This window comes from Amblyomma americanum, chromosome 1 (genome assembly GCF_052857255.1).
Source record: "Amblyomma americanum isolate KBUSLIRL-KWMA chromosome 1, ASM5285725v1, whole genome shotgun sequence".
In the NCBI taxonomy this organism is placed as follows: Eukaryota; Metazoa; Arthropoda; class Arachnida; order Ixodida; family Ixodidae; genus Amblyomma; species Amblyomma americanum.
The window spans coordinates 127,425,154-127,450,816 of record NC_135497.1 but is presented as its reverse complement, the minus strand read 5'-3'; the positions used below and the strand labels follow the sequence as shown (position 1 = coordinate 127,450,816).

General features: G+C 45.3%; 1 pseudogene; it reads left to right on the top strand.

Moving 5' to 3' along the window:
* The first annotated feature begins 697 nt into the window (after nucleotides 1-697).
* LOC144113625 (CLIP-associating protein 2-like) lies at nucleotides 698-21,077 on the top strand (annotated as a pseudogene).
* Nucleotides 21,078-25,663: the final 4,586 nt, after the last annotated feature.

Sequence of the window (25,663 nt, the reverse complement as noted above, 5' to 3'; positions counted from 1 at the left end):
ATACAAAAACTAAATTTCATTCTGCTTGCATGGGACTGAATTGTTGAACCAAACAACATTTTCAGCATCTGCTACCACACAAATTGATGAGTTGTGCAGTGTATAGAGCTTATACGGGAGGCAGTATTAGGAGCTCCGTCACTTGTTTAGGGCATTATGTTATGCCATGGAGTCAATATGATCGCCTTCCTCAATGATGCAAGACTGCAGAGCGATAACCACGGGGCAAGACCTAGCAGACTTAAAACAGCCGAACTGATGCGTGAAAGTATGAATTGTTCAGGAGTGCGTTGTGCTGTGTCGTATTGTGCCACCTTATTTGAGCGTTTTGTGATCTTTATACGTTTATCTTCACTGCCTGCAGGGACTGTTTTCCTCATGCTGACCAGTTTCAAGCGGTAGCGAGGTACATTACTGACCCGACACAAACTCCAAACATCAAGGTCGGCTCCATTTGTTCTTCATTGTTCATTATTTCTGCTTGCTGAATTCAAATGAATATGTTCATTTCTAACATTGCTTCCAAATAAGCTTTCTCTTTTACCCGTTCTTTACATTAACGGGGTGCTGCAGAAACTAGGCCATGTTTGCATGAATGTGAACCAACATCTGTCACTTGGACATCTTGGCCGGTACAGCAAAACCTTATTCATACCATCCCAGTTCATACCATTTCTCGGCTCATAATCTCAGTATCATGGGCAATAAAGAGCTCCCATATGGCTGCACTATTTTTCTTCCGATTAATGCGTTCCCAGATAATGCGATTTTTCGGCTACTACGGTTTTAAAAATTTCCACAAATCCAAGTCGTATTATAGGATTATAATCAACTGAACATGTGCAAAAAAAGAAAGTGGTCTGAACCTGGGGCCCACAACTGAGCTGGAATGCAGCGACGGGAACCCGCCATGGTGGTTTCTCTGCAGGGCCTTTGTGCAAAGGGTCAAAACATAAAAATATAAGAGTAGGAATGTACCAACGGGGCTTTACTGTATTTGAAACAGTGCTACAAATGTAACGCAACATCTTTTAATTCCTTGTTCAGTGCATAGTGAGCTCAACTACCATGCACCTGAGATTTGTGAAAAGCCAGTGTCTCGGATTATTTTTGTGGAGTATGCAGGCGCACATGTATCATTGAAGTTGATGGTGTTATCAGACCACACGTCACAAATGAGATAACTTAGCATTGCCCTTCAATACCTTTGTCAGTCAGTCGAAAATGTGAGCTGGTATAGCACACCTCATAGTTTACGGCATGCACAAATTTTTGTCAAATCTGAGCGTGAAAGTTGCCTATCACGTGACAGGGTGACAGTCATACATATTTATTCATGGTGAATGACCAACTGGGGTTGAGTCACTTATAAGCATGTAGTATATTTTAACTTGCAGTTCTGAGTATGTACTTCAGCATGCCTGATTCTGCTTCTGACCTTTCTGCAGGTTAAGATTACAATTCTGCGATACCTCATGTCTCTGCTTCAAGCAATGGACCCTGGGGATATGCTGGTCAACACTCCAGAAACACAGGCCATGGTTGCAAAAATCTCTTCGTGGATCCGTGACCAGAAGAGCCCTGAACTCAAAAGGGTCAGTCTAGCTGCCGCTAAATGCCACTTTAAGTCACCCATGCAAATATTTGTGGAGGACATTGTTGCTGTTGATGGCGTGTTATTAGTGTGTTAGCATTAGAAGAATCGGTGCAAGCAGGAATGGCAAGCAGTCTGTTAATATCTAGTGGCAGGTGGCCCACCTGCCCCATTGGGCTATGAACGAACTTAGTATACTACCTGTACAAACTTAGTATACAGTAGACTCTCGTTAAGGGGAGACCCTGGTCTTAATGAAGTCAGGTAATGAAGGTGCAGTCTTCTTAGACTATTTTTTGTTGTTGCTCGCTGTCAATGGAAGCCTTTGCACATGTTTCCATATTACTGTATTATGTGCATGTCATAAATGCAGCAGCAAGCAAGAGTAATTCTTTTAACGGGCTAATGGTATTTGAGTGTTAAACTTTGTCTGTGTGAACCTTGCTGTGTTTTCAGATTATCGCAGTGCATTTGCCAAATAATTGTAAAAGTTGTATTCTTGACGTTTGTGTTGCACAGCACTCCCAAGAAGTGATCGTGCCCATTTTCAAACTGAGGCCAGCAGAACTGCACGGGTTACTCAGCACGCTTGACCCAGAGACCCAGGTGAATTGCTTTTCACTTCACTGCAAATGCTCTCTCTCTCTATGAGCAGTAGCTCTGCTGAACATCGCCTCTTTCTTGGTTATTACTTGAACCTTTCTGCTGATGTGGTGTTTGGGGGGAACATTTCTACTGATGTGGTGTTTGGGGGTGAGGGTATGCACAAGCATACTCGTGTGCATTCTGTTGGGGTACTCTGTTTTTTAAATGCTCCCGGCACACTGTTGCAGGCTTGTGGAAATTTTGCCTTTAACGCAAATAACTCTAGATGCTAGGGTGGAGTGGGTGCGTCAATTGTAAGTTTGTGCCACTAGCTGTGCTGAAAGTAATTGCACTCACTAACCTGTATCACTAGGCATGTACTGTGTGTAAGGTGACTTTGTCGGGGGTGAAACTTGGGCCAGGCTTTCTGCTTGTTCCTTTTGCGCATTATCTCTTGTTAACTCCCTTGTCCACAGGCACTCACTATGGGCCTTATTCAGACCTCCATGCGTGGACGCAGTGAAGATGGTGAGCTGCGAACAACCAGTCCCATCACATCGTCTCTCCTTTCGTCTATCAGCTGTACACCAAAGTATGCAGAGCCTAAGAAACTGCCTGCATGAGGCCATCTAGGCAAATGCACTTGCTTGTTTTAGTGATGTTTGAAATGAATTTTTTGTTAGCTCATTGGCAGCAATGGTTGTAGAATACTGTGGTGTTGAGCTGTGACAAAAAAAGTAATGCTTCAAACTTCAGCAGTGGCATAGTGGTTTGAGCATTCTTATCTCATGTGGGAGGTGCAGGGTTTGATCCCTATTGCTGCCAGGTACCCACCAATGATCGTGTATACGAGCTTTCTTGTAGCGTGATGCTTGGCTTACCTGGACTTATCTTGGAAAATGGATCTCTGACGTCACCTCGTGCAAATGAAAATACCTCGTGCTAAAGTGCTCTTTGACCAAGGCTGCCTTTGTGTTATTAAAATTAATCATCACCAAGCTGTGCGCTTCAACAGGAAATTTTGTTATCAAACGACTTTCATTAACTATTAAGGTTCGGCAGTTTCGGTAAAGCTTCAGCAGAAATTCTGGGCATAGTTTAAGAATTGATGCTAGAAAAGTAGTGCCAGAATAAGCAAATGCCCAGGCAAATCTAAAAACTGCACTGCCACCACAGCAGTAGCTTTTAGCCTTGGGGATGTGAGGCCATGGTCTCTCTGTGATCACTGGCCTTCATGTTTGTTATGCAAAGGTTCTGTTAGATTGAGACAAATGTACCTTCTTGCGGTTGATTAGCCGAGGAAGAAGAGGCAGCGGGAGCCGATCGAGCACGCCACTGCAGCGGTCGCTGGAAGAGGAAGAGGACAACACCGAGAACATGAACCCTGACGAGGTGTACAGCTCTCTGCTGCGCTGAACCACAGCCCAGATCCATCGGCTGGCTCTGGACCCTGTTCGGGGTGGGGTTGGCATGGACCTGGACTCCAGCTCCTCAGGCAGCAGTGCAGAGCTGCTGCTCCCACCACTGGGCAGTGGAGGCCTAAGGGAACAGCTGGCTCCTCAGAACTGGGAAGAACCCTGCAGCTATGGGCAGCAGCAGCGCCTGACCGGCAGCCGCGAGGCTTCGCCTGTCAAGCGCATGGGCAGCAGCGAATACGTGAGTGCACCTGTCTTGCCCAGTTGTTAGTGACACATGACATATCTTGTGGCCATAGACACTGCATCATAGAACATGTAGCAGTATTTTTTATTTGTTCATCATTTGCAACATCCATGTGCATCGATACAGCTTCATGCAAGAGTTCTCTTGTCAGCTTCTTGTGGTGACTTTTTTGCTAATCAATCCAAAACACCCTTCCATTTTCTCTGAGTGAGAATTAGGGGTGCACAAATATTCAAAGCTTGACAAGCAAATCTAATATGTTTGTTATTTAATCCGTATTCATATTATTTGCTTCAAACTTGACCTTCTTATAATATGGGCCTTTCTTTAGTCCTTTGATGTCCCAATTTAACCTTAATGTTATGTTTATTTGCCAGTAATTCATAAGTTCATGGATTTCATTTTATTGCTCATTTTGCTTGACCACATTACCGGTTGCACACTGTGTTGCTGTCGGATCAAGCAGTGTACATTTCTGTGCACGTCATGTTTTTTTGTTTACCGTATAGAGCCAGCACAGTTTTGTTTATCTTGGTTGCAAAGACCAGACATTGTTTTGAAAAAAAAACCTTTGCCTATTTATCTTTCTGCGAAATTTGTTTTCATACAGAGCAGATATGCAATGTTCCAATGTTCAGGAGCATTTTTTCCTCATAGTCTTATTTGAATCATACCCGAGAATTAATACTTGCACACCCCTAGTGAGAACACTAGTTTCTCTGCTTAATATGATGCAAGATTGCGTTTTCAATTGGATTCAAAAGACAGGCTTGATGTCACTCATGGTTTTGGAATCGTCATCAGCTAGCTTGAGCCCTTGAAAGGGCACTGCAGGATTTGGTGCTTTCTTTTTTTACATTAAGCTTCTTTCTATTGTGAGAGATTGCATTTCTGCTTTTTTAAGCTTGAAGTGCTGTTGTGTAATTTTTTTTCTAACTGTATTCATGACTCATTTCTTGCTTGTGAGCGGTGAATTTTATTTTTGCAGGATGGAGAGACTGGTCTTCCTAAGATCAGGAGAACGTCTCTAGATGGTGGTGTTGGCAAAAATGGTAAATCTATGCAGGTGTTCATGCACTTTTTTTTTGTCTTGAGATTCATTCTGACTTTGCCAGTACTGCACTGTTGCATTTTCTTGTGTTACTTTTGGCCTGTCCATTCATCTCCATGTGATGCTTGATATGAAAAAACTGTTTCTTATTACCTTGTTTTCAGAACAAGACACCCTCAACAACATTTTTGCCATCCTTCAAAACCCGAACAGCAGGTATGTCTCATCATTAAGCGAAGAAAGGCAGAAAGCTTCTTCATTAAAATACCTTGAGGTTCTCACTGTTAGCATTTATTATGCGGCTAAATTTTATAGCTTTGCTTTTGGTGATCATTGTACCTCGACACCTTTCAGCCATGCAGGGGTATCGAGGTTGGCAGGTTCTGTGCCAGGATAATCTTGACATCTCAGTTATCTTGACATCTCACTGGCCATTCCAGGACGGAGCATCGCAAACAAGCATTATCGGAGCTCATGCCCCTCACCGAGGATGGCTCACCAGAGCTCTGGGATGAGAACTTCAGAAATGTTCTGCGTTGCCTCGTGGAAAACCTTGAAGAGCAAGTGGTAAGAGCATTGGCTGTGCCCAGTGGTTGTAGCTGCTCGCGTACAGTCGAGCCCACACATAACGGCCCCACTTAAGACGAACTTTCGCTTATAACGAAAAAGACCTGCGCCACCGTCAAAATATACATTATTTCAATGGCACAAAATCACACGTATAACGAACGTCATTAACCCCTGCTGATCGATTACAGCGAACGGACGGCACAAACCTGGCGCCGCGACGCGAGATAACCTTGCCTCCGACCCCTTTGTGCGCCCAGCGCGCGGTATGTTTCCCCGAGCCCAGTCGCAGGCGAACTGCCCACCCCAGGTCTCCTCGATTTGGCTGCACTTTCCGCACTAGTTCACAAAAGTGCCGTGTCAGTGTAGTGCCAGTTCCTGCGGCGCGAGTGTAGCCCGACACTAGTGCTGTAGGTGCAGCGGCCAAATCGAGTGCAAAAGTGCAGAAACTTTCGTCTGCTGCGGCCATGTACGTGTTGGTGTTTGTCGCGTGTTTTCACATATGCGCGAGATTGTGCTAGCTGCATTGCACGCTGTGTATTTGCTCCAAATGGCACATCTCGTGGAGCGGCTATGAACTTTGTTAATTCCAAAAGTGGTGAAGAATTTGACACCGTTCTTTCCGTTGCGTTGTTTAAAGGGGCGCAGGCCGGTCGACCGTCACTGATTCAACGGGTACTTCGAAGAGGCAACAATTAATTAGACAGGTTATTCAGACTACCGCTCGAGACGATCTTTTACATCCATACGCGTGATTCAGGCTGCTTCCGTCCAATCGAAAAGTGACTACAGTTGTCCGCCAAGAGTTGCCTGATCTATATTTGAACTCAATCGCCTTCACTTTCGGCGGACGGTGACGGCGACGTGACTGTCAGAGGCTAAGTGGCAGGCGAAGGTGTGGGCTGACGGCGACCTCAAGCCCAGTCGCTGTCGTAAGTAAGCGGAGGTACTGATGTCGCAGCGAGCCACAAACGTTGCGATCGCCCACGTATTATAAAACATCTCGCAATCTGCCTCTTATGGAAGCGCTCCATCGTGCTGCGTCTATAATATTAATTGCACACAAAAGAGAAATGGTGTAAGCAACTTGCGAGGCTGGACAGAAAGATGCGAACCCATACGCAGTACGTACTTCCGTACGTGCGCCATGCCAGCCAGTCGCTTACGCGCGTACACAGACACGCGCACACGCGCGCGCTTACACACACGTATACGCACAGTCATTTCAGCTGTTTGGTGAGGGCCCGGCGCAGATGCCGCGTCTTACACGGGTACGCGGCCGTCTCAAACATGGTCTCAACGCCGCTCACAAAACAAGCGGCCGCGGAGCCGTCTGCTACGGAGCGCGAAAAGCATCTTGCACTACTTGCACGAGAAGAGAACTCGCCGGGAGGCTAGTGCAGCAGTGCAGAAGAACTCGTGCAGCACGAGGCCAAATCGAGTGTCGAAGTGCAGGTGGCACTAGCTGCACTGTCAAATCTAGTGCGAGAGTGTCGCACTTCCTGATCTGGTGCAGAAAGTGCAGCCAAATCGAGGAGACCTCCCACTTCGTGCCGCTCTCAAGCGAGCTACCCTTTCCCCGCCAACGCGCCATTTCAAGATCGCCCTCCTGCCCCTCCGCGCAACTTCACTCCCCTCTCACTCTTTTGCAAATCCATGCGTGGCCTCTGCGATCAAGCGTGCTGCCGCCGGCGCTAATCTCAGAGGTCACGCTTCGTGAAGTAAGCCTTCCGTGGGAGCCAGGAGGTGGCTGCACTGACGCTCACGGACACCCCTCATTGGTCTCTCTGCTGGCGCTGTACGTCTGTATCTTTAGCTTGAGTGCCACTTGTGCACGTTACACGTCTAGCTCGTCGCGTGCTTTTGTCACTTTTGTTGCGGTGCAGACGTTTCGTTGGCTTCGATCAAATCTCGGGGCTCTGGTTATAATTCGGGATGGCGGACGGGAACACCGTGCCCATTTCCATTGTATTCATCGGTCGAGATGATGAAAATGGCCTGGGCGGAGGTGACGGCCACTTGCATGCGGAACTGGTTCCCCCAAGGCCGGTTTCGTTGCCACAGTGTCTGATGCCCAGCCTAATGCTTCGGACAATGACCAGCCGGTCGGCGATTTGTGGCAGCGCGTCGTCAACTCCGACATGGGGGCTCATGACATTGGTTGGAATGATTTTATTTCTATTGATGACAACGCCGACTCCGCGGAACCGTGCACGGACCAGGGCATTTTCTCTGAAGTGTGGGACGAGAGTGACGTGGAGGAATCAGATGAGGATGAAACTTTGGAGCCAGCACCCATAAGCGCGCCTGTAACAAAGGGCTATAGAGAGAGCCTCAGACAACTTGTCTATGCCAAGGGCCTCGGTGAAGAGCACGCTTCTGCTATAAATAAACTGGAAACCTCCCTCGTGGGATCTGCGCTGCAAAAGCAGACGTCCATCACGGACTTCTTCGCAAAGAAAAAATTTTGTTTTGACGCGCAACTCTCTTTAAAGCTGTGGTCCACTTACTACGAACTTCGGGATATAACGAACGGATGCCACATGATGCCCATGTTCGTTATAAGCGGGCTCAACTGTATGATTTGTGTGCAGGATTTATTCATTATGTGAATGTGCTGGATTGTGGAGTCGGAAAAAGGACACAATTTTTTGCATTGCCGTGAGCACTGCTTTAGACTATTGAGTTCTCGTGCCATAATTGATGATCCAATGAAACAGGAAACAAGATGGCTGGAAATTAGCAGTTGGAATGGTAGTAGTCAGTCTTGCACATTGTATGTGCAACGAATAGGTTCGAAGCTCTGTTTCTGAAGAGTCTAATGTGAGGTTCACAAAGGGGAAAATTAAATACGGGACACGCTAGCACACACTTCCAGCTGTTTATTCATACGAGCAAGTCTCGTATTTATACACTTCACAAATAGGGTGACATGACTCCTGAAAGCCAGGAACCTAACTACGCATTATGATATGGTTACTCCCGTGGTGAAGCAAAAAAAAAAGTTAGACGTGCAAATTCTAGTTCTTCAAACTAAGCATGGAAGGTCAGCATCACGTAAGCTAAAGAAAAGAGTGGGGGAGAGGGTGAAGGCATCATAGCAGAAGCAATGTCATGCATTCATATCAAAGGCAGAGTCAAAGTGTAGCTAGAACTGCTATAGCTTAATTGATAGCGCACATTGCTTGAGATGTGGAGACCATGGGTTGGGATCTTTCCAGCGGCATCTGGTTGTTTTTTATGCCACTTTGTGTGCAATTATCTTTCACTTTGAGAAATAATAACTGCCAGTGATCAACAATACAGAAAAAATACCTTTATGCTTTCCTTGGTTTCATATATCTTTAATCTGCACCAAACACTTACTTTCTATGTCAGAATGTACTTTTGGCTGCTCCCAATGCTGCTCCAAAGTAAAACTATTCCTCTGGGTAAAACTTAAGGGGGAAAGGTGGTCTTAGAAAAAAACATTTTTGCTAATGAAGTCACAATAATGAAAGTTTCAAGACAGATGTATTTTTGCGTGCCGATTCTAAATATGTAACTTAATTTGATGCAAAACAAGTCCTTGTGCACTTGTATAATATGTTATGTAACTTTTTGCTGGGATGTTTCAATAAATGTTGCTGCAGGAAGCTTGCTTAGAGCACATGCCATTGGCTTGTCTTGACATCAAATTATGCAGTAAGGTCAAAATTATTATCCTGCGTATCATAGAAGTTGAGTTGTAGGGTTTTGAATTTGCCACTTCACAAACGGGATGATTCGTGATTTCAAAATTCTATAACTCTTCTATAACAGGCAGGATGATAATTTTTCCCTTATTGCATAACTTGATGTTAAGAGAAACCAATGGCATGCAATTTAACAAGTTCTTTGCGGCAGAATTCCTTTTACACTTTTGGCAAAATGTTACATAACATAATGCATAAGACCACAAGGACTTGTTGTACATAAAATTAAATTATACGTTTGGAATCAGCATGCAAAAATACATGTTCTCTGAAGATTTTATAACTCTGACTTCATTAATCAAAATTTATTTCTAAGGCCCTCTTCCCCCCTTAAGACTGACTGCAGGCTATTGCCGCATCTTGTTGTCACGCCAGGCTTTCTGCAAATTTGGTACAGCAATGAAGCATATAATAATTAGTAATGTCGAAATTACTGAAGATATTTCGAATAAATTTTGTGTTTATGCATTTAGTGGACTAATTAGCATGCCAAATTTCAAAATTGACAATCTTCTCTATTCGCCCCATGTGTTCAAATGTTCACATAATCCTACTTCACCCCCCCCCCTCTTTTTTTTATATAGCTACAACATGCATTTCTAGCGGATGCACAGCCTCCTTGCTTTGAAAAACTAGCTTTTCGACGTGTCCTCTTGTGCTTTGTTTGAGGAACTTTGGGGTGATGTTCTTTCTGAAGCCTGTAAATATGTGACTTGCTGGTTCGAATTTACAGCTGGCAGTGTGAACTGTGCGTCTTATACCTTGTGATGTTTGTTTCCTTCACTCCCTTCACATTGGGAACGTGCACCAACTTGCCCAGCAGCCTGTCATTCGAATTATGTGACTACATCGCCTCTGGACGTGCTGCTGTATGCTGCGTCCATTGTGCTCTTTGCAGGTCCCTGTAAAAGTGGCTGCTCTGCGAGCATTGGCAGAGTTGCTGAAAAGGCAGCCTCAGCACTTCCACAACTATGCTGAGCTCACCTTGATCAAGATCTTTGGAACACTGAAGCAACCAGAGAAAGAGGTTTGTTTGGACAACGACTACAATTCTTGAACACAGTGGTGCATGAGACCACCACTTCAGTACAAGCGCAACTTCAGTGCTTGAGTACAGTTCAGAGCATGACCTTGCGGCCGTGCAAGCCACAGGCCAAGTTTAAAACAATCGAGTTTTGTTACAAAGTCTCCCAATGAGTTCATTGGGCAGCAAGAAAACTTGTCATAACTGATATTCCAGGGTACACAAGCTCGAGTTAACGAGGCCTCACTATGTGTCATGTGAAGAGTTTATGTAACATCCAGTGTAAAGTTAAAGTAGCTGCGTGCATCTTAGCTGATGGATGGAAAAAGCTTGCCTTTTTATTTGTGGCAAGTCTCCAGTGCTGCTTACTGGCTACTCTCACAATGTGATGCTCAAGGCCAGGTCTTTGAGACATAAAAAGATCTGCACAAATTACGCGTGCTCGAGGCAGGACTTGAGAGAGTCTGCATGTCCCATCAGTGCCAAATGAAATGCAAACAGGATAAAAAATTACTTTCTGGAGAAAAAAAATAATCCTGTTAACACTTGCGCAGTAGCCTTCATGCCATCGAAGTGACAAACTACTGTGCTAATGTTCAGATTTGCTCATTTAAATCCTTCTTGTTTTGCTATTGCCGTTTAAGTTGTCTTGTTTATATTTTATTTGATGCCAACAGTACATACAGTTCGCATGAACTTTTCTATAGCTCAAAGAATGCACTAACTAGCCCGGCAACACATTGCAGTCAGTGTGTTGCAGTTTTATTGTGCACTTACTGTGCCTGTGCACAGGTGTGTCGTGCTGCTGAGATGTGCTACATGGAGGCTGCTGCCGCACTGCCTCCCGAGCAGACAATGCGCTTGCTGCACTCGCTCATTGGGGAGTCGGATGACCGAGATGTAGTCATTGCTGCCATCAAGGTCATGTCCAGGGTGAGTTCTGCACTTCCAGTTCCGTGGGTGACCACACAGTTGCTGTCATTGTAATGGCCCCTGTCACGTAGCAAATTCAGTGTCGTGTTCAACTAATGCCGTTTCTGTTCCAGGTTCACTTTTCCAAAAATCGACTTTTTCGCGATTTTTCGGTTTTCAAGGGCCGCGTCCCCCCCTTAAAGGGATTATGCAATGAATAAAAAGTCGCTTGTAAATGTTTTCAGTGCTTAGAAATGATGCTAACAAGCATCATGAATTCACACCAAGAATGAGTCTTCGGAACTGAGCCGGCAATTTATTATGAATTTTTAAAAACCGTGTTTTTTAAAATTCGCGGGCCGATTGGTGTGCCCGTAGTGACCGATTTTGAGACTAAAATCGTGAAAAAAGACGTCACTGTACCCCAGGCCATCACATGCTCTCATTCGCTGGAGCCACGGCAACCACGACGTCACGGGCACACTTCCGGTAGCCGTGAAAATCGTCTGCTCGTGCCGTCGCGCGACCCTCTCGGGCAAGCGCGAGCCAGGGCATTGCCTTCGCGCATATGGTTTCAATTTTCCTCTGCCGCCTCCTTCTGTCGGGTGTTCCGGAGCCACTCGCTGTGGCTCGCCGAGTCGCTACTGTCATCGCTGGCGTTCAGCCGGTACGGCGTGAACGCATAGGGCTCGATGCCCATCGCGGCCATAAGAGCGAGCAGTCGCGCCTTGAGGTCCGGGTCCATTATTGCGAACTACAACAGACGACAAGCAAAGAAACCCGACGCGCGCCGCAATCGCGCCGCCGACGCTGCTGCTGGGGTGCTAGGAGCGACAACCGGAAGTTGCAAAAGGAACGTCAGCGGATGTCGTATTCATGGGCGGGGCCCAGTCCCGGAGCTCCTTTCTTTATATTTGTCTGGTGCCCCGCATGTACAAGTTGAGGGGGGGAGAGGAGGAGCGTAATTTTTAATCGTCTATATCTTCGGTGTTATTGATGCTAGCTTAAAAATTCTTCCGTTGGGATGACGAGTGATGAAATGCCTATCTGTCGTCTGCTTTACGTAATCTCAATTAATTTATTGCATAGTCCCTTTAAGTGCCACTTTTAGTGCTGACAGCCTCCTTCCTCTCTGCTTGCCACCCTGTCAAGCCTCCTCTTATCATACACATAGCACTGTTCCAGTCACTGTCATTGTCAGCCTTTTTTCTTTTTTTGTCATGTTACTGCATGCAGAAAAATGGCGTGAACCTTTTGTGGTCCGAAACGATTACCCACTTTGCAGCCCTTCCGGTACGGTTCACCAATTTTCTGCGCTGCGGAAGAAAACAACTGTGCAAAAACACGAACTATTTTTTTTAGGTTTCTGTACTTGTCCAAGCCTCAATGATATTTTGGCAGCATGAGGAACAGTTTGAGGTCATTTCAATGTTTAAAGTTCCTCAACCATCCATGACTAAACAAAATTCTCAGTGTCCATTTGAACCGCGAGAGTTTCCGCTTTTTCTTTCAAGGTGCAGCCCGAGACTGGCAACCACTTTGCAATCATAGAATTAAGCACACGACGAGAGCTTCCTCAAGCTTTGGATGAACACCTTGGCTTGCATTCTTTTTTGGGGCACCAGATGGTTTTTTCGGCCGCTTCCAAGATCTTGCCCTTGTTCTTGAGGAAATCTGAAACTGTTTGCTTAGAAATGCCAAACTCCTTGCCGATGTCAGCGTGCGATCAGCCGCTCGTGACTCGCTTAATAATGGCGGCTTTCTTCTCCATCATTAACCTACGGTACTGTTTTCCGCGCTTCGATGCCATCAGCGAGGACGACGAAGACGAAGTTGGGGCCATGCAGGCAAGCAAAATCCTCACGTTGCGAACAGTGGAGTTTTCTGACGAGCGTCGAACCACCTGGCCTAGCGTCGCAGAGCAGACTTGACATAATAGCACAACCACACACCAGGCTAGCCAAATATACCATGTGGACTGCACAAACGAAACGGCGCCGCGGTGCCTCCGGAAACTACAGAGGACGCGCTGGTGAACATAGCCAGCGTGGCCAGACCAAATGGGTGTTTGACGGCTAGATTCGGCTAGTTGTTCAAAGCAGTGATACGCTTCGGCTGCAGGTCAATTTCCTTCGCAAGAGCGCTGCGCGAGAAGGCAAAGGACCTTCCGAGGATTTTCCATCGCATCAAAAAGTCCGGAAAATTGGATGGCGGGGGGTTCGAGCGTCCGAAACTTCAGATGTCCTTATAATACATTGATTCTATGGGGCTCGTGGCAGTGCCGTGAAGTCGTCCGAAATATCGGGCATGTCCGGAAGTTTGGGCGTCCGAAAATTTGGTCGTTGACTGTATATGAAGTGAGGCGTGCTATCCAGCCTTTCATCGCCCCTCAGATGTGCAGATAGGTCCCACATTTTAGTGTGAGCCCTGACATAACCTTTCATTTACTTGCTTCTCTTAAAATTAAGGCTTCAGAAAAGGGGCTGCGCAAATTATGCAAAGATTTTGCGAACTTGTCCTAAAAACTCTTCAAAGGTCATAATGCATAGTATATACTGTGTATTGCTGCCAACATGTCTACCTCCCCCAACTCGCGCTCCTTGCTGGCCAAAGAAAGTTTATGCCTAATATAAGACTGATACCCTCTCCCTTCTGCGTTGTTCCAGAATGTTCTAGTAACTTTGCACTCTTTATCTATAAAGTTCGCTATCAGCTTTAAATTTAGCACGGCCGACAGCAGCGGGCATTCTGTTCGACGACCGCCAAGCACGCTTGTTGCTGCGCTGCCGCCGAGTGATTCATTCCATTGTGAGTGCAAGTCAGCCCCACATAAAGTTCTGTTTAGACGTCATCTTCGCTGTCGTTCAGCTCCTCGGATTGCAGTAACCACTTCATGACACTATGCGAGGTCACAAATTACGCGTGTAGATATGGTAGTAATTGACTGGGCCGATCCGATAGTAGCCATACTCTTATCATGTACTGTGCTGGGTGCTAGGAGAAAGGCCAGGAAAGTGGGGGACATTCTTGTTTGTATTTGTGCAGCCTTTTAGCGGCATGTTGCTTTTTTGATTTAAGTTAAGAAAGGGAAGTGAGCAAGAGCAGTTTACCTATGTGCTAAGAATTTGTGTGCAAAGCCTCCGCCACAGCTGTGGCAGGTGCCTTCTGTGCACGAGTCTTTACATTGACGTTTGTTTATGCCTGCCAACATCTCTTTAGCAGTTGAACTGAAAATGCCATATGTTTGGTTTGTTGTGTCGCTTGTGCTAAGAGCAGACAACTGCTAGTCAATTTTTCTCAACACCTTATGTGTTCTGCGTCTCTCATTTCAGCTTGGGGAGGTACATCCAAAGAGGATAATTGTGGATCTTCTGCCTCAGATGACGCCAGTTTTGCTGAAGGTAATTGTTGAAAACATTCATCTGTTTTTGTGGCTCTGTATGCTGTCTGATCGTTATGAGCTGTACCCTCTGTCAGACACGGTTAACTAGACCAGGGGTTCTCAAACCGGGTGTTGCAGAACCAAGCGGTTCCTTGGAGCGCTCTGTGGGATTCACCAAGCACCCAAGTCCATACTTGCCTCAACCCAACCTTTCCTTTACCCACTTTTTGGGACTAATCACACTGCAATTGTTGATAGCATAGTCATCATTAATGGGGGACAGGAGTTTTGGAACTTTTCCTTTATTTTTGGACTTAATGCAATGAAAATGCATTGTCTTAATCAGTTTTTATGCTGGTTTCAAATATGTAACTACTTTTATGATATGTCAATTATTTTCAACATATTAGGCATGTTCACTCCTTTGTTTGCAGAAACAATATAAAAAAACTGATCAGTAAACCATTTTATTAACATGTGGCTAGATAGCATACAGTACAAGGAAAATAACGTAGGAAGTGCTTTTTTTTATTAAAGTAAGGGAATACGTCTACGTAGTGTAGGTAGGAGCCACTGATCCGAATCATGAGAGGGAAATAACTAGAAGAATAAGAATGGAACGGAGTGCGTATGGCACTGTCTCTCAGATCATGAATGGCAATTTACCAGTATCCCTCAAGAGAAAAGTATACAACAGCTGTAGTATCTTACCGCTACTCATCTATGGGCAGAAACGTGGAGGCTAACAAAAGGATTTCAGCTTGTATTGAGGACGAGTGAGCTATGGAACGAAAAATGATACATGTAACGTTAAGAGACGGGAAGAGGGCAGATTGGATCAGGGAACAAACGTTGGTTACTGACATCCTAGTCAAAATCAAAAGGAAAAAGTGGGCTTGGGCAGGGCATGTTATGCAAAGGCAAGATAACCGCTGGAGTGGATTCCAAGAGATGGCAAGCGTAGCAGGGGGCGGCAGAAAGTTAGATAGGCGGATGAGATTAAAAAGTTTGCGGGGTTATAGTATGTGCAGGCGGCAAAGGACAGTGTTAATTAGAGAGGGACATGGGAGAGGCCTTCACCCTGCAGTGGGCGCAGTCAGGCTGATGGTGATGATGCGGCCTTGGTCATTCTCTGCTTAATGTTTATATAGATCTTGCGGAGCCCTCATACCACTCCTGGCACCGTGGTGCAGCGGTTAAGCGATGCACCACTGCACTGCAATGGCAGGCGCTGTCACCGGTGGGGCTTGTGCGACCCAGATTGCTCTTGCCAAGTATCCTCTAGCGACTATTCATTAATTTAACTGCCACCCCCCATGGTTTGCTCACAATCCGGTAGGTAGGTTGTGATAACATTCGCTCACGGTCAGTGACACTGACGACACTGGATTTCCTGCGACACAAGCTCCTTAACGCTCTCGCGTTAAAAGTGCAGCCCTTACATGCATGCATACGGTAATTACTTATGTGCTCGTACTTCGATGTTATCACCCAGTGACTAAGACAATCACAAGAGAAGGCCACAAGCATTCTGCAGTGGTTTATTATCTGCAGAAGTAGCTGTTTTGTCTACGTGACACATTATGGTGTCCCTGAAAACAGTGCATGCTTTCTACTGGAGGCGCGTGTTTTCTCGCATTTGTGCTCGCATTGCATTGGGAAATGAACTTGCCTCATATCCCGCCATAAATTCGCCTAGCAACTAAGTTGGAGGCAGAGGCGGCATTCGTCTGCAGTCAGCACTGCACCAAAAACGTATGACACAGTGTAGTAGCAAGGATTGAAGCCTTGTGGCACACTAGGAGAGGCTTTCTTATTAGTTGCATTGCAACATGCAGGTTATGCAAACTGCTGGCTGACTGCCCTTTTCCAAAGTTTTGAGTTTCTTGGTTGGAGCGGCACGAGCAGGAAAGCCCACCGCACGCAGCGCAACATGCAAGATTCATACGTTGTGCGGCCCGCCATACTCAGTGCAGGCAAATGTCCACACGCTCACGCCCTTGCCCTGGCCAATAGGTTGGAGGCCCTTTACGCAATACTTGCATTTGAGGAGACCTTCACTGATCTCTTGCAGTTAGCCGGCCCACTAAGTATTAGTTGAAGTTGTAATGCCCTGATTGTGCCTTTGTCTCCTTCGAGCACGCACACACACACACAGTTTTCGAGCGATGGTATTGTATCTGCGGAGTTGCAGATAACTGCCACTATTTGTTAATATGTTAATTACGAGCGAAAGTGGTGGTCAAAATTTTTAGATAACGTCATTTATTACTGAATGTTCTATACCTGATGTCTGTTACAAGAGGGGTGTGCTTAATGGGAGAGAGGGCAGCCAACCTAGTATGTGAAACGTTTTATTTCCCGATTGTTCATTACAGCTGTGCCTATTAGCGGGGTTCAACTGTATTATTATTCAATTTGTTCTGTCGAATTTTTACTCTTTTTCTTCATTTTCATTCCTCTCTCCTCTCAATTACAGGCGTACGATCACAATGAAAGTTCTGTTCGGAAGGCGGCAGTATTCTGCATGGTGACGCTGCATGGCGTGGTTGGCTCTGAATTGATGAGGCCACACTTGGCTTCCCTTACGGGAGGCAAGGTAGGCTCGGAGCTCTTCTGTTCCTGGATTTTTTCAAGATCAGCTAAATTAACGTTACACAGCTTTAGGCTCTCTTGATGTGATAGTGTTGTTTCTGTTTTAAGAATGGACTGTGTCTCTGCCTTTGGAGCATCTACTGTGTTTACCTGAATGTCGCTGACAATGAATGTAGTAACATGACAGATAAGACTGCAATATACTGAAAGTCAATACACTAGAAGTTTTATGAACGTTTGTGAATAGAAGTAGCTCGGAAATTGGAATTTCTATCTCCAGTCTTCATAGAACGGTAGCCAAGGTATTCCTCAGCCACCTTCGAGCTTTAACGAAATTTGTTACCACCGTTACTGTGCAAAGGTTTCACGCGTCCCTTTATCAAGAGAACCACAGAAAAGATTCTCAGAGAAGGCCAGTGCAAAGATAAGTGCGGAGTCTCGCCATGCTATCACTACGTCAACCATGTGCCTTGTAGGACTTGTAAACGCTCTCAGTTGCCCAACCGAGCAATGGGGCATGCCTCCCAAATGTTGCTAGTGATTGTCCTTGGCAGCATTTATGGAACCTGTCAAAAAATTGTGCGGCTTCTTGCAGAGTTTCATGCGGCTGAAAAATGTGTCAAATACTGAGGAAAGCACAAAGAAAGCCTTAACATGTGTAGTAGCAGCAGCAAGCTTTCCATGCACCTGCAGAGTATTACTGCTGTTAACATACAATATCGACAAAAATGCAGGCGTTGAGTGTCTGTAAAACTTGAATAGAACATAGTGAAGGCTTTTAGATCTCACATGTTCTAATGAGCATTCCTCAGAACATTGGTGCCGTAAGGTTTCTTCGATTTGGCTGCACTCGCTGCACTAGTTCTGTGGAGTTACGCGGCAGTGCCGACAGTGTGCAGCGTCAGTTCAAGTGCAGCTTCGGAGTGGCTGCTTCCAAAACGAATGGTCGAGTGCAGGCCTGGTCATCTGCTAGCCTTGGTGTCGCTACCAAATTACAGCCATCTGTGTGCGAGCGACATCAAAGCGTGCCAGAATCCCAAACCACGTTTAGTATTTCTCAAGCAGGAAATCTCAAGGAAGGGTCGCCATTAACCAGCCCCAGGAAATAGTCATTTCATAAAAAAAAGAGTGTCATTGCATGTATACACGCAGACGATTTACGAATATGCGCTGAAATGCCGCCCATGAGGCTCGACTTGACTGCTTAGGTTTACGATTATGACGCCATGAACAGTTCTTCACCTCGTTTGAAGAAAGAACTGCCACCGTTTCATTTAGAGACTACTGTCATATCTTCGCTTCTCCTACCTACACATGGGCGCCGCCATATTGCTGCACTGCAGCTGCACTTCCACTTCGGAGAGTGCAAGCCAGCCAAGAACCCGTGCTGCACTAGTCTGGCACTTTTGCAAAACAAAGACTGAAGTGCAGCAGGCACACACTGCACTGGCAAAATGAATGCGGCACTCCTTCAACTGCTGCAGGAAGTGCAGCCAAATCAGAGAGACCTCTAGTGTGCTATTTCCAGTGACAAGTTTCTCGCCATGCTGCTGCTGCTTTGATATATGTGATGCGCTATGCCAGTCACTTTACTTGAGTGTTAATGGCTTGGAGCTTCCATTGTGTGACCAACAGAACTTTTCTTTTTTGCTTCCTTTTCTTTTTCGCTTCCCAAAGTTAGAGGTTGAACTTTAGAATGGCATAACCTTCACAGCTGTCTGTACACAAGATTCAGTTATGGTAGGGAGTGACTTTTTACTTCTACTATCAGTAGAAAGAAAATTGTTACGTTTGGATAAAAAGGCTAAATGTTAATTTTTCTAGTAGCATTGCATACTGTTATGATGGTGCATACTAAGCTCCTTAGGTGTGCAAGAACATCTGTGCAGGCCTGGCTGTTAGCTAAGATATTCATAGGCAGAGGGTTTTTTTTGGGGGGGTGGGGGGTGGGGGGGCAGACAAGTGTCATTTTGGAAGCAATTTGGGCATCGACATGCATTACAACCTTCGATAAAATAAGCAGACCATTCCATCACCACCTCCTTGAAATCTTCACTGCATCTATTCGTCTCCTGCGCAAAATTCAGTTTAACATCCTTTATACATTGGCTAGAGCGTATCTGTACTGTTGGCGGTTCACACCTTGATGTTCCAATTGCCCAGAGCACTGTCAGTCTTTCTTACTGTCGCCTTGAATGCCCATTAGCCATAGTCGCCACATTACCCGTACCAGCCACTCCTTCGTGGAGTGTGTTTTGCTTGCCTCAAACCAGTTGTGAAACCAGCTGGCCCTCGTGAGGCAAGCCCGCTTCCATCATAATAGCTAACACACTAGCTGCCTCCGGACTTGGCGTATTACACAGAGAAAATTGATGGCACTAGGAAATAAAGCAGCCACAAATATAATGCGACGGAGGAGTTTTGAGGACTCACAAAAAAGAAAAAAATTCTATTATACCAAAGTAGAAGCTTAGAACAGCGCGAACAGGACACCGACAAAGAAGGAAACGAAGAAGACGAAGAATTTACTATTAGTATAACTAAATCACAGGCTGTTCAAACAAACTACAGCTGAGGCCCCGAGGACTTGAAAAAAAATCTGCAACGGATATGTCTATATTATTTGAGAGGCAACACTTCAGAAATAAGCACAACATCATCAGCCACAGCAAAGGCTCCGACGTGGTAACGCACACAGTTTTTGACGCAGTAGCGGCCACAGTCATCGCCGTGCCACTGCTGCTATGCCAGTCTTATGTCCTATACCCGTTCACCCTTCTTTCCATTCCCTGTTCCACTCCACTCTTTCAGTGACTAGTCTTTCTTTTAACAGCCTATGCCGGCTTCTTTCAGTGTTCACAGCCAGCCTCTACTTTTCTTGTGCATGCTGTGTGGCCTTAGGGTCAACCAAAAGCTTGCTTCCCCTTGCAGCTCTCGAGTGCAGTGGTGAAGGATACTGTAGCTATCTTAAGGAGCAGCAAGGAAAAAGTTTGCGTTATATTCGTACCTTGGTTCTGAATATAACGCAAGATGCATTCTGAAAGCGACAAATTTGTAAAAAAAAATCTTGCCTTGTATTCGTGTAAATTCAGTATGTTTTTTTTTTCAAATTAAGGGGGATAAGTGCTAACTTTTGGGCAGCGTTTGAATGGTAGGAGCCCAGACCCTGGTTTATTTGACCTGTCCTGTTAATCTGTTCTTTATCAGTAGTAAAGGCCTGCTTTCTTTTCCTTCTCTCTTGCCGCAGTTGAAGCTTCTCAACTTTTATATCCAGAGAGCACAGGGCAACAGGAGCGGAAGCACCCCAGGCTCCCCTTCGAACACGGCGTCTTCCTCAAGCAATCCCTGATGACATGAAACATCGCCTAACAAATCCACGCTCCCCGCTTTACTGGTTAACTACCACGGCTGTGACCCTGTGCTGAGCATCACTTGCTCTTTCGGTGGAAATGTCCATGGCCTCAGGCACCTACTTTTTTTTTCTTCTTTATTAGACTCCAGCATGTGTTCTGTCTTTGCTGCAGTGCGCGTCTTCATGGCATGCCTGCGAGAGAGCAGTGCTCCACCTCCACGTGAACACATTGACTGCTTTCAGGGATTTCATTGTTGCCCTTTGTGTGTGCATGCATGCTTGTACCTTCATCACGCTCCCAGCGCCTGTGAAAGCTCGCTGGCCGGTAACAGGAGTATTGATTTGCACAAGTGGGACGACGATCCAGACTGGCGACGACCACTCGCAACAAAAGTACATGCTTGTATGTGAGATGTGTTCCAGCTGATTATGCTTGCACTCTTGCTTTCCCTTATTGACTGAGGTGTTAAAAAGAGCAAGATATTGTCATTTCTTCAAAAGAGATATCTGCTCCTTTCCTGGTTAACAAGTTTTGCAATCTTGGACAGTGAGTCACATGGGTCTGCTGCATGGCAAAGACAGGTCTGATAACATTGTGTTCATGCTGACTATGTGACAAGTAGCCTTGTATGCTGGGCTCAGTTCTCTTTTTAGCACTTTTCACGTAACAAGCAACATTGTTAGCAGAGCTGCTACAGTGCTGATTTTTTTTATTGTTGCCTTTTCAAGGTAGCTAGCTGTACAGGGAGACCTGTGGCTGCTGCTGCTTAGTGTCCTAGTGCTAGTTTTGTGCCAGTAACCTAGGTGCCTAGTGCCTGTGGCTGAGTGCTAATGCTGGTACCATACATTCAGTCTGCAGGGTGGCCTGTGTAACATTGAACATGCTTTAGAACTACGGCTGTTTATTGTACTTAAAGGGAAGGCATAAGATTTCCTGCTGATGACACACCACACTTTGTTTTGACATCTGTTCATCCCTTCTCAGCATGTTGCAAGCTTCGAAGTAAATTGTGCGAGTTCTGTAATCGGTTTTATCCTCATTATTTAATCACTTGAAAATCATTCTCAGGCCTGACAATGCGTCGTTAACAAGAAATCTTACATTCCTCCACGTAAAATGAGGTTGTTTTTTGAAGCTTGCTTTGTGTTCCTTGGGACATCCTGTATATATATACATATGTACGCAGTTGGAGTAAGTGTGATGTGATTGATTAGAAATGCTGAGCCATCTAACATGCTGCTATTCATGTTGAAATAGAAACATTGCCAAACCTTTTGTGGCTTTTAAGCTGTTGCTTCTGTCATTGTATGTTGTTTTTCTTTTCCTTGTTGCTGCCTGCTGCCAATGGAATGTGAAGAAGGTGAAAGAGTGATGCCATTTTTGTGGCCTGCGTGTGTGATTGTGCAGTGTTTTCTGCAAGGTGACTTAGTTTCTGGCATCTTGCGAGGCTGCCATGAGGTGTAGTGCTGTAATAGTCCTTTCACTTTTTTTTAATGTGTTGAGCGCTTGACAACACTGGCAAAGAAAAGTGGAGAAAAAAAATTATGGCTGTCACTGCAGAGCAAGGGTGTTGCTTTCGCCTACATTTAGTAAAGTTACATCTGCACAAAAGAAATTAACATTTGTAATTGAGAGTAATTGCTGCTGGCAGTTGAAGGCATTCATCTTATGTAACATGCAGACTACTGCTTAATTGACTCGAGATGCTTGAGTGAGCAATTTATATTGTAGTGCCAGAACTTTCTTCACTTGCATGCTTTGTCATTTTTTGTTTAGAAAGGATCAAAAACGAAACAAAGCCTTTCATTTGCAAAGGTATTACTTGTATAGTGTACATTCCCATGCAAGTCCATGCTTTTTTTTCTATACAGTGATACTCTTCACTGTTCCTGGTGACACTTTGAAAGCCGAGTCCTCACATCTGTTTTATCATTAGGCCTTTGCCCTTTAAGATTTTATTCGGAGAAGACAAGTCAGGAATAAACATTTTTACTCACTTGATTTTTTGAGATGGCTGTTTGATTGTTGCTTACTCGTGTTGTCACCACCCAGTGATGTTTAATTAGCAAAACAGACATACTTATGAAATACGATTTACTAAAGAATGCACTGCAAAAAGTAAAGGACGAATTAATATAATTTAGTTAGCAGATGCCCTGTTTTGGTACTTCATTGCATACATTCAAAGACAAAAGCTGACACTGCACTGTGCGGTGTGACAAGGCAGCTGGGTTATTTTTTGTGAAAACCTGCAGCTATATTACCACATGCACTCATGTATGGGCCACATCCCCAACTTGCTTCATGTGTGCATAGCTTTTCCTACATGGTTTGTTACGCTGGGAGCTGATAGACGATAACTGCCTGCAACACCCTGTACGAACATGTACCGGTCGCTCCATTCACCAGACTACCAAGAACCGCAAACTTGCGGTGCCTCAGCGCTGCTAACTCTCCTTGTGCACTCGGCGTCACACCAGAATGGAAATGCTACCTCTGTGCGAAATTTGAGCCCGAACAAGCGAATGGTTAAGCAGAATGTTTTCTTCAGACTTTTTTCAGAACAACGCACTGTCAGTATAGAAAAACCTTGCATATCGTTGCGTATCTATCAAATTATAATTTTGAAAGTGGGCCTCCTGCTGTGAAACGGGCAACGTTTGTGCCCCTAGAGGCAAGCAGTGGCGAGAGGCGAGAAGCCACAGACAAATGTAGGTAGGACAGGTAGCTGAACGAGGAAGTAGTTCCTATAATTGAAGAATACATGGAAAGACAAGGACAAGACATGTTTATCTTCTTCCTTCTGTGTTCGTCGTTTTGTTTTCACAAGTTAGGAGTAGATGTTCGTTGTAGTTTCACTTTTTGAGGAAAATGGGGAGGGGGTTGTTCATCTTGAGACATGTAGCCCAAAAGACAGAGCACAGGAGTGACTCACACAACATTAGTGTTTGCGTTTTGTTCCTACTGTTCTGTGTGCTTGCACCCCTTGTCCCCAAATGAGGCATTGACATGATCTTACGTGGTGCTATGCTGGTAAAAGGATGTGTGCTGCATGCACATGGGTGTGTGGCATTCAGATTCAAGCACCAACACACGGGTTCTATTGCAGTAGGAATTACGGGAGGAAAAAAGCCTCAAGGATGTAGATAAATAGTTTAGTCCTTCAGTTTGCCTTTTCTGAAAAATTCGGTGGCAGGAGGTTTTAATACATGTCAGCCCACCCCTCATGTAATACTCCCTTGTGGGCCTTTGAGGTACAAATAAATAAAAAAAGTAATGCCCTTTCAAACAGTGTAATTTGCAGTTTTGGTGCAAGATTTTCGGTGGCCACTTCAGGGAGTGTTTGTCCAGAGCTTGTAGCGATTGCTAAATGGCGCTTGGCCCCAAGAACCGTACAGTTAACCAATTGCCCTTGTGCCTCTTGGTGAGAAAATCTGAGAGGTCAAAATGGCAATTTACAATAGCTGTGAACAATAATGAGCTGGATGTATTGCCGAAGAGAACCGAGGTCATCTGCTTGACAGGGGTAAGAATTTTGGGTTGGTTAGAGCACAGATGGCTTAACACCTCCTTCCGTATCTTAATAGATGTGGCATTGTTGGCATGTGTAATTAAAAATTTGTTTCGATGTGTGTGGCTGCTGAGCTGTCAGCTCGGGCATGACGAAGTTCAAAGCTCAACCAGAAGTACCTATGCTGTTTGAGCTCAGGGCAAGGGCTTTGAGCGAGGCCACTGCACTACCTCATTGTTGCACATTTGGCTTTCATGGTGCTCCAACTTCCTCCATCCCCCACCTCTGTTAGGAATGTCGCCATGGGGCCGAGCGAAAGTGGTGGGGTGTAATTAGAGCAGTGGCGTGGCCATAAGGTCCATCCGAACAGCACTGCGTAAGACTTGTTTGCTGGATTGGCCGCGCAGTCGGAACTAAGGTGAGTTATCAGTGGGCTACTGTGGAGAAAGACAGTAGAGCAGCGGAAAACATGCCACGAATGGTGGAGAGCTATAGTTTGGAGGCAACCTTTGATGCCTTTGTTGCCATTGTGGTCAAAGTTATCTGTGAGACCATCAAGGGCAGCATCTGTTCTGAATGCATCGCATAGCAATAGATCAGAGCTTCAATTTTATAGTTGGATCTTGGGCCTTACTGCAGGAGGTATATGAATCGGTTCAGATTTCACGTTGAGATGCATGCTGGCGCCTGCGCGCACATCACCTCTCGTACGCGTACGCCGCTTCCCTGGGGTGCTGGCTATTACTGATTGCGCGCTTTTAAGGCAAGAGCCTTAAGTGGCACATTAACGTCGGTACCCGGTTATGTTGTCGATGTCCAGGAAAAGTGGTTCACAACCCCCAGTGACATCATCAGCAAAGAGAAAACTTTCTTCCTAAGGTGGAGAGAATTGAACCAAGGACCTTCAGATTGCCAGGTGATCGCGCAACCCATGGGCCACAAAACCGCATTGCTTCGTGGCAAATAATGATTCATTTATTGTATGTGTTGCCCTAAGACTGTATGCTAATGAGATGGTGTGTCACTAGAAAGGAAGGAAACAATATAAATTAAAAAGTGGATGTTTTTCGCCTTCAAAGCATGGAACTAGTCTCTAGTGCCCTCCGCAATTTATTCTTGTTTAGGGAGTCGCCGCGGTGGCTCATTTGTTATATGGTGCTCGGCTGCTGACCCGAAAGACTCTGGTTTCATCCCGTCTGCGGCAATCTCATTTCGGTGGAGGCGAAATGCTATAAACCCTTGTACTGTGCGATGTCAGTGCACTTCAAAGAACCCTGGTGGTCAAAATTCCCGGAGCCCTTCACTATGGCATCCCTCATAGCCCGTGTTGATTGCTTTGGGACATTAAACCCCCATATACCCTATGTTTGCTTTGTATATGCTCATCTCCACAAACGCGAGGCCAAAGCATGTCAGATTCGAGGAGAAGCATGGACTCGGTATGCAGCAAAAGTAATATCGCTAGTAATTAATTACTTTTCCGTGAAATTACTGTTTGAAGGTAGTTTATTACATTACTAAATTGCCAGGCCACAAAAGTAATGAATTACATTAAATAATTACTGAGAAAAGTAATTTATTACTGTAATTATATTACAGTTATTTAATTGCTGGCGAGTCTGCCACACACTGATTTCAAGATGATTGCGCACTGGTTTTCAATGAATGCGAAATCCTGACATAACTTCTGCAA